This window comes from Elephantulus edwardii, unplaced genomic scaffold, assembly GCF_000299155.1.
Source record: "Elephantulus edwardii isolate Elephantulus edwardi_28Jun2011 unplaced genomic scaffold, EleEdw1.0 scaffold00100, whole genome shotgun sequence".
NCBI classification, from domain to species: domain Eukaryota; kingdom Metazoa; phylum Chordata; class Mammalia; order Macroscelidea; family Macroscelididae; genus Elephantulus; species Elephantulus edwardii.
Window position 1 is genome coordinate 6,007,412 of NW_006399850.1, and position 8,108 is coordinate 6,015,519.

General features: G+C 38.0%; 1 pseudogene; it reads left to right on the forward strand.

Annotated features, from left to right (window-relative positions):
• Positions 1 to 4,585: 4,585 nt before the first annotated feature.
• Positions 4,586 to 7,381, forward strand: LOC102864333 (annotated as a pseudogene).
• The last annotated feature ends 727 nt before the right edge of the window (positions 7,382 to 8,108 follow it).

The following is an 8,108-nucleotide window of genomic DNA, read 5'->3' on the forward strand; positions in this document are numbered from 1 at the left end:
AAAACTAAAGGTGCTACTTCCAAATTTATCCAGGTATTTGCTACTCTTAGTTTAAGATTAAATTTTATCTAAAGTGTATCCCTTCCCCACAGTAGCTGAGAGGTTTGTTATAGATTAAATCCATTTTATATATATAATTTATCATTGCCATCAAATCAGGAATAACTCATAGCTTCATAGTTGATCCTCCATTATTTTCAGAGATTGTAAATCACATGAAAGGAGGCTTTCCTGGTGGATTTGAACTTCAGGTGGGCAGTGCAACTCTTTATGCACTAGGTCATCAGAACTAGGCAGATAGGTAGGTAGGTAGATGTGTAGGTAGGAAGATAGATGATAGATAGATAGATAGATAGATAGATAGATAGATAGATAGATAGCTCTATTTGAGGATTTGTGCCTGTTATTATTAAAATTATTTTCTTTTTCTGAGCATTAATAATTATTTAGTAGTCTAAATGTGCAAATTGCCTTAAATTCTAGTCTGAAGGACATTATTTACATCCTGTTGTTGCTACATTTTAAAACTTTGATAAAAATAATACAAGACTTAAGCACATTAAGCTCACAGCAACATTGTAACTCTACGTATGTTAGGAAACCTAGAAATATCACTGCAGCATGTGAGACAGAAAAATAATTAGGTGTCACAGATCATACACAACATATGAATTTTGTTTCTATTGGAGTAACAGAACAAAAACCTGGGAGAAGCAATGTTTAATCATCTGATACAAATGAAGAAATAAAATAAAGTCTGCCTGAGTGGGAAGGGCATACACTGCCATTTGCAGCCCACAAATGATTGATTGAAGCAAATGATCAAAATATGGATATACACAACTAGCCAAAATTCACTAGTCTGGAAACATTCATTTTTCAATATTATTCAACCAGAAAATATTAATTCTTTTTCAGAGAAGAGATAAAAACCTGTCACCACTGGAGAAAGCTCTGCTTCCTTCTATACTAGGAATGTAGACAACTTGCTTATTCACAATGCACTTGGTGATAAAACTTTGACCTCCAAGGCATAAACCTCTGGGCAATCCCTTCATCTTATCTAAGTTTGCCCTTTCTGCTCATTAACCATAATCAGTAGCTTTTGTCTTACTTTTCCTTAGAAACTAGTACAGGAAAAATTCATCATATTCTACCTGTAGCCTTCTCATTGACCCAAGCATCATGACCTAGAGAGGAAAGGTATTTTGGTTCAAAGGTCACACCAGACCTAGCCTTTCAGTTGAAACACAAACAAAAGACACCCCAAACTCATTATGATGGAGTCAACCAAACTACACAGGAGATTGTCCATCTTTCTCAAATAGCCCCTGGCAGTTGAACTCCCAGAGAGGCATGACTTTGGGTTAGCAGCAACTCTCTATGGACTGTGCTACCAAAGCTCCATGCTTTTAGGTTAGCTGGGGCAAAAAAAGACTTCAGTTCTAGGAGTGAAACTACAGAAACCAAAAAGCAGTTTGGAAAAAGAGGCAATTCTGAAAATAGAGTCAAAAACATAGAGATAAAAAACCAAGCCCCTCCTGTTTATGTAACATTTGCAGAATGTTGCAGTCCTCACAATGACTAGCCTAAGTTTTAATTCAGATGACAGGTTGATCTTTGTCATATTTTTCTCCACTTTAGGTTACTTTTGATTGAATAGCAAAGTGGATTTGACCATTATGCAGGTCCTTAAACTGATGCCACCCTTTGAAACCCTAAATAATGGGTATACTATTTAATAATGTTGAATTTCATTGGGATTCGTTTGAAAGTTATGTTGTCTGGGGGTCTCCTTGGGTCAGAATCGACCCACAGCTGACCCTCCAGTGGGTTTTTAGAGGCAGTACACCATATGAGAGGAGATTGTTCAGCTTTCTCCCACAGAACAACTGGTAGCTTTGAATCACACATCTTTGCTTTGGCAGTGCAAAGCCACCAGAGAGCCCTAAGAAAGCTATGTTGTTGTTGTTGTTGTTGTTGTTGTTGTTGTGTTAAGTGCTGTCGAGTATGACTCATAGCAATCCTATGAACAAAAGACCTGAATCCTGTTGTATAACCATCTCATTTTTCTAAGTTCATAGGGTTTCTGGAGGCATGATGTCTAGGAAGTTGATGCCACTCCTGCTGGACCTCCACCAAACACTGTCTACCATGGGTAACCATTATGGCATTTGACACACCAGTGGCATAGCATTCAGCTTCACAGCAAAATCAAGTTACCTCAGTACAGCAAACTAACAGGCCAGTGCTGTACCACTTAGAAGAATGTTACTCCCAAACACAATTAATATATTGGGGGCCCTCAAGGCCCAACCGACTTTTAAATAGTAAGGTCGTGCCAGGTCCTGATTGACTCTAAATAAGATGTTTCCAGACCACAGTGCATTGTTAACTAAATCCAAAAAAATCCACTCAGTTCAAAATTTAAATTCCACAGAAATGAAATTAAGTTTTTAGACAACCTAGGAAGTCATATATTGTGTATTATTTGTACATAATACATGTGGGACATTTTATATAAATATAAATTTTTAAAAATAAATTATAAGCAATATAACAAGTATGTCTATGAGAATGGCATAGGACAGGATAGTGTTCATATCTGTTGATCATAGTGTTGCAGTAAGTCCTATACAACTTGATTGCACCTAACAACAGCAATCCTTAAAAGTCTTCTGGATCAGGGAGCTCTGGTGGCCTAGGGGCAGGAAGCAGCACTGCAATGCCAGAGGGAGGGACTATCTCCTCCTTCTGATCCAGTCAGATCCAATTTGATGGTACATATACAAAAATAATAAAATAAAACATTTTCTCAATGAAAAAGAGAACCCATAGCTCTCCTATTAGAAATTCAGAGAAAGTTCAATTGATCTGATCATAAATTGGAACTTTGTGAACCAATGACTATATTTAAAACCAAATACCAATAAGTTAAAAAGTTTTACTTCTGAACTATCACTGTGGCATCCTCAGCCCCAAACAAGAGTCAGGAGAGATAGGGAGAATCTTTTTGGATCCACACAGTTGCAGTAGACTGCAAGACTGGACAAGACCTGATCCACCAACCACACCCACAGGTGAAGGCCACCATTGGACTCCCAGCTACCCCTCTGACACCCTATCACCAAATTTCAAGATCCAACCAAGACATTACTTTTGCCAGAGATATCATCCAGGTTGGCCAGACATGCACATTAACTAGAAATCTCCTGCAATCAGCAACTACAGGAATAGAGTCCTAGAATAGAAGGTCTGAGACAAAGACCTTCATCCTGAATTGTCAGAGTGGTGAAGAAAGTCAGGGAATCTAGTGCACCACTCTACAGAAAAACAGAGGAAAGCAGACTTCAGGAGAGAGTGATGCAACCAGGAAGGGGGTTGGGGAGCGGGGAAACCCAAGCCATACACATCAGTGAACTTAGTTGCAGTACCAGAGTGAAAGGAACAGTAGCAATTGGCCCCCACTCTCAGATAATTTTGCCAAAGTAACAAAGAGGAAGAACTATAGACTGGATGAGTTGTTCTCTATTTTCCTACTCATGTATTGAGCTCCCCAACTGAAGCAAGTCTCCCTTTTAGTCCAGGGATCAGAGAGGAATTTTGGCAGAATTAAATTCCCTTCCATACTCTGGAGAAGTGAGTTCTTGTGACAAGATCATCAGACCAAGGTCCTGCCAGGGCCCCAGACAAGAAGAATTTTACCTCAGAAGTGACACAGAAGATGCAGGCTAACTCACTCCCTACACAAAGCCAAAGCAACACAGAAAAGTTATAAAAACACAGACTCAAGATTTCCTGAAGCCAGAATGATTGACAGAATTTTCTGACACAGAATTCTAAAGAATAGTAAATATTCTTTTTTATTTTTTTTATTCATTTCAATGAACATTTACAAAGATTTTGGATTTCCATTCATTCATTGTTGCACTTTTCTCCCTGCCCACCCCACCCCCACCCCCACCCCCAGTTCACTCTTCTCCTTGAAAAGCAGAAGAAAAACTCCTTCATTGGTATACAATCCCTCCGCATGCCCATCCCGAGTATACTCCATTCTGCAACCCTCATTCCGAACTCTTAGGATAATCATAATGCCCTAAAATACATTACTTTTAAACTGTTCTCTCCTTCATCAGCTTCAATGCAGTACACATAATTTATCCAGGTTTCTCAGTCTTACCCCCACCCTGATGTCAGCCTCATTCTACAGCAGTTACACTATACAGTGTTTGTCCTTTTATGACTGAGATATTTCACTCAGCATAATGAATATTCTTAATGGATTAAAGACAAACTAAAAAAATTACAGGATTCTACAAGCAAAAGCCAAAAGAAGCATATAAAAATGATCAAAGAAACTGCAGATAAAACAAACAAGATTTTAGAAAGTCTGGAAAAACAAATTGCAATCCAGAATATAAGGACTAGTTTCTCAGATGCTGTCAATATGTTGGAGGGACCTATGAGCAGAGTTGGAAAAAATGGAGCACAGAACTAGTGCAATATAAGATAGAGTTCTCAGCACTGATCTGCTAGAACAAAAACAGAATCAAAAAGGAAGAAAAAAGAAGAAAACCTAAGCATAATGTGGGACACCATCAAGAGGAACAACATATGCATAATTGGAATCCTAGAAAAGGAAAAAGGTAAAAAGGGATCAAGATAGTTGTGGAGGAGTTACTAGAAGAAAATTTTCCTGGTATAATGAGGAATGAGACAACATATACACAAGAAGCTGAGAAAACCTTATGAGATTTGAATATAGAATAGACTCTAAAAGAAAAACACCAAGGCATATCGTAGTCAAATTTGCCAGAACCGAAGATAAGGAAAGAATTCTGAAAGCAGTTAGGGAAAAACAAAGGATAACCTGTAAGGGAGAGCAAATAAGTTTAAGTATCAATTTCTCAGCAATAACCATGTGAGCAAGAAGACAGAGGATTGCCATATATCAAATACTCAAAGAACACAACTTTCAACCAAGAATACTGTACCCAGCAAAACTGTCAATAAACTATGACAAAGAAATCAAGATATTCCCAGGGGGAAAAAACAAAAACCAAAACCAAAACAGAATTTAAGAGAGTTCATGAAAACTAGACACCACTGCAAAAAAAATACTAAGGAAAGTCTTTCTTACAGAGATGCCACAGAAACTAGAATAGATCAAAGTAACCAGCAACAACACAAAAATAACTCACCAAAACCTTTTATCTCTGTAATTACATTCAATGTGAATAGTTTAAATGTACCAGTGAAGAGAAAAAGAATAGCAGATTGGATTTAAAAAAAAAATCCATATGATGTCTATAAGAGACACACATGAAAAGTGAAGATATATAAAGACTAAAAAGAAAAGGCTAGAAAAAAAATATACCAAGCAAATGGCAACCAGAATAATGGTATTAATCTATGATAAAATAGATTTCAGCATAAAAACCACAACAAAAGGCAAGGAATGTCACTATATAATTATAAAAGGGTCAATAGAATAAGAGAATATAACCATTAAAAAATATGTGAACCAAATGATAGAGCTTCAAAATACATAAAGCAAATGTTAAAAGAACCAAATATAAAGAAATAGACAACACTACAATAGTAATAGGAGACTTCATTACATCACTTTCATAAAAAGACAGAACTACCAGAAAGAAACTCAATAAAGATGCTGAAGAGTTAAACAAAACAATCAACAAACTTGATCTAACAGCTATATATAGTCTAAGGCCCTCCAAAAATGCTGAATATACATGCTTCCACATGTGCATGGAACATTTTACAGAACAGAGCATATTTTAGGTTACAAAGCAAATGTCAATAAATTAAAAACATAGAAATAATATAAAGCATTTTCTCAGACCACAAAACTGCAAAATTAGAAATCAATCATGATAATAAAAGAGGGAAAAAAATACATTCGGAAGCTGAACAACATTCTGCTTGAACATGAGTGGGTAAAAGAAGAAATAAAAAAGTTTCTTGCAACAAATGGCAGTGAAAACACAACTTACCAAAACTCCTGAGAAATAGCCAAGGCAGGAATCAGAGGTAAAATTATAGTAATAAGCAATCTCATCAAAAGGGAAGAAAAAAATGATCATTGACTCTCTATCCCAATATGTCCAACAATTTGGAAAAGAACGGCAAGAAAACAAACCAACCTCTAAAATAAATTAAATTCTAAAAATTTAGGAAGAAATAAATGAAATATAAAACAGAAAAACAATTGAAACCATCAAGACCAGGATATGGTTCTTTGAAAAGTTCGATAAAAGTGATAAACCACTAGCAAAGCTAACAAAAGATACAAAAAATACAAATAACAAATGAAAGGGGCAAAGTCACAACAGAATCAACTGAAATAAAGAGGTAAACAATGGAATATTATGAAAAACTATACTCAAACAAATATGAAAATCTAGAAGAAATTGACAATTAGAAACTCACAATTTACTCAAACTGATGCAAGACTGAAGCAGAACACTTGAACAGACCCGTAACAAAAGAAGACATTGAACAACAGGTGATAAAACAACTTCCAACCAAAAAAAAGCTCTGGACCAGATAGTTTTACTAGTGACTTTTATCAAACATTCAGAGAAGAACTGTCACCAATTTTACATTTAAAAAGTATTTCAGGGCAGACGGTCTTCACAGAGTCACTGTGGCCTCCTGCTTCGACAGTGCTTGAACGGAACCCAGCGCTCGCCTGCGTCTCCCCTCGCTGGTCATCTCCAGCCAGTCCTCTTTCACCTCTTCACATCAGCACCCCCAGATGCCCCAAGGTCCTCGCTTCTGCTCCAGCGCCTCGCAGGCACTGCCTTTCCACCATGACCGAGTCCCTTTCGCAGGTGTGCCAGAACTACAACCAGGACTCAGAGGCCACCATCAACCACCAGATCAACCTGGAGCTCTATGCCTCCTATGTCTACCTGTCCATGTCTTACTACTTCAACTGTGATGATGTGGCTTTGAAGAATTTTGCCAAATATTTTCTCCACCAATCCCACGAGGAGAGGAAACACGCCGAGAAACTGATGAAACTGCAGAACCAGCAAGGCGGCCGCATTTTCCTTCAGGACATCAAGAAACCAGACTGGGACGACTGGGAGAGTGGGCTGAACACAATGGAGTGTGCACTACACTTGGAGAAAAGTGTGAATCAGTCCCTACTGGAACTGCAAAAACTGGCCACTGACAAGAACGACCCTCATTTGTGTGACTTCATTGAGACACATTATCTGGATGAGCAGGTGAAATCCATCAAACAACTGGGTGACTAGTAACCAACTTGCGCAAAATGGGCTCCCCGTACTCGGGCCTGGCCGAGTACCACTTTGACAAGCACACTCTGGGAGATAGTGACGGTGAGAGCTGAGCGAAGCTTTAGCCTGGCTTCCCCACAGCCACAGGGGTGACTCCGTAGTCACTACCAGGCCACCTGCATGTCTTGTTTATTTTACCTTTTCTATAAGTTGTACCAAAATATCCACTTAAGTTCTTTCATTTGTACCATTCCTTCAGATAGTCCTTTGGTACCCAGCTGTTGTGTTGGAGATCTTGGTGGGCCAGAAGTCTAAGCCTTCTTGGTTAAATTCTTTAATCACCATGGTGTTTGCTTCAGTCACATTTAATAAAATGAAACTTACAAGAAAAAGGAAAAAAAGTATTTCGGAAAATACAAAAAGATGGACTCCTCCCAGACTCAATTTATTTTTTTCTCCCTGCCAGACTCAATTTATGAAACAAACATATCCTTGATACCAAAGTCAGGTAAAGACAGCACCAAAATAGAAAACTACAGACCAGTATCTCTCATGAACATAGACATAAATTTCCTCAGTAAAATTCTGGCCAAGAGAATCCGATAGTAAATTAAAAAAATAATTCACTATAACCAAGTAGGATTCATGCAATGATCATTCAGCATGAGAACAATAATCACAGGGGAGCTCTGGTGGCCTAGTGGCAAGGAGCTGCAACTACAATCCCAAAGGCGCACGGTACGAATCCACCAGATGCTCTGCCGGGGAAGGAGGGACAATCTCCTCCTGTACCAGTCAGATCTGATTTGATGGTACACTCACACAAAAATAATAAAATTA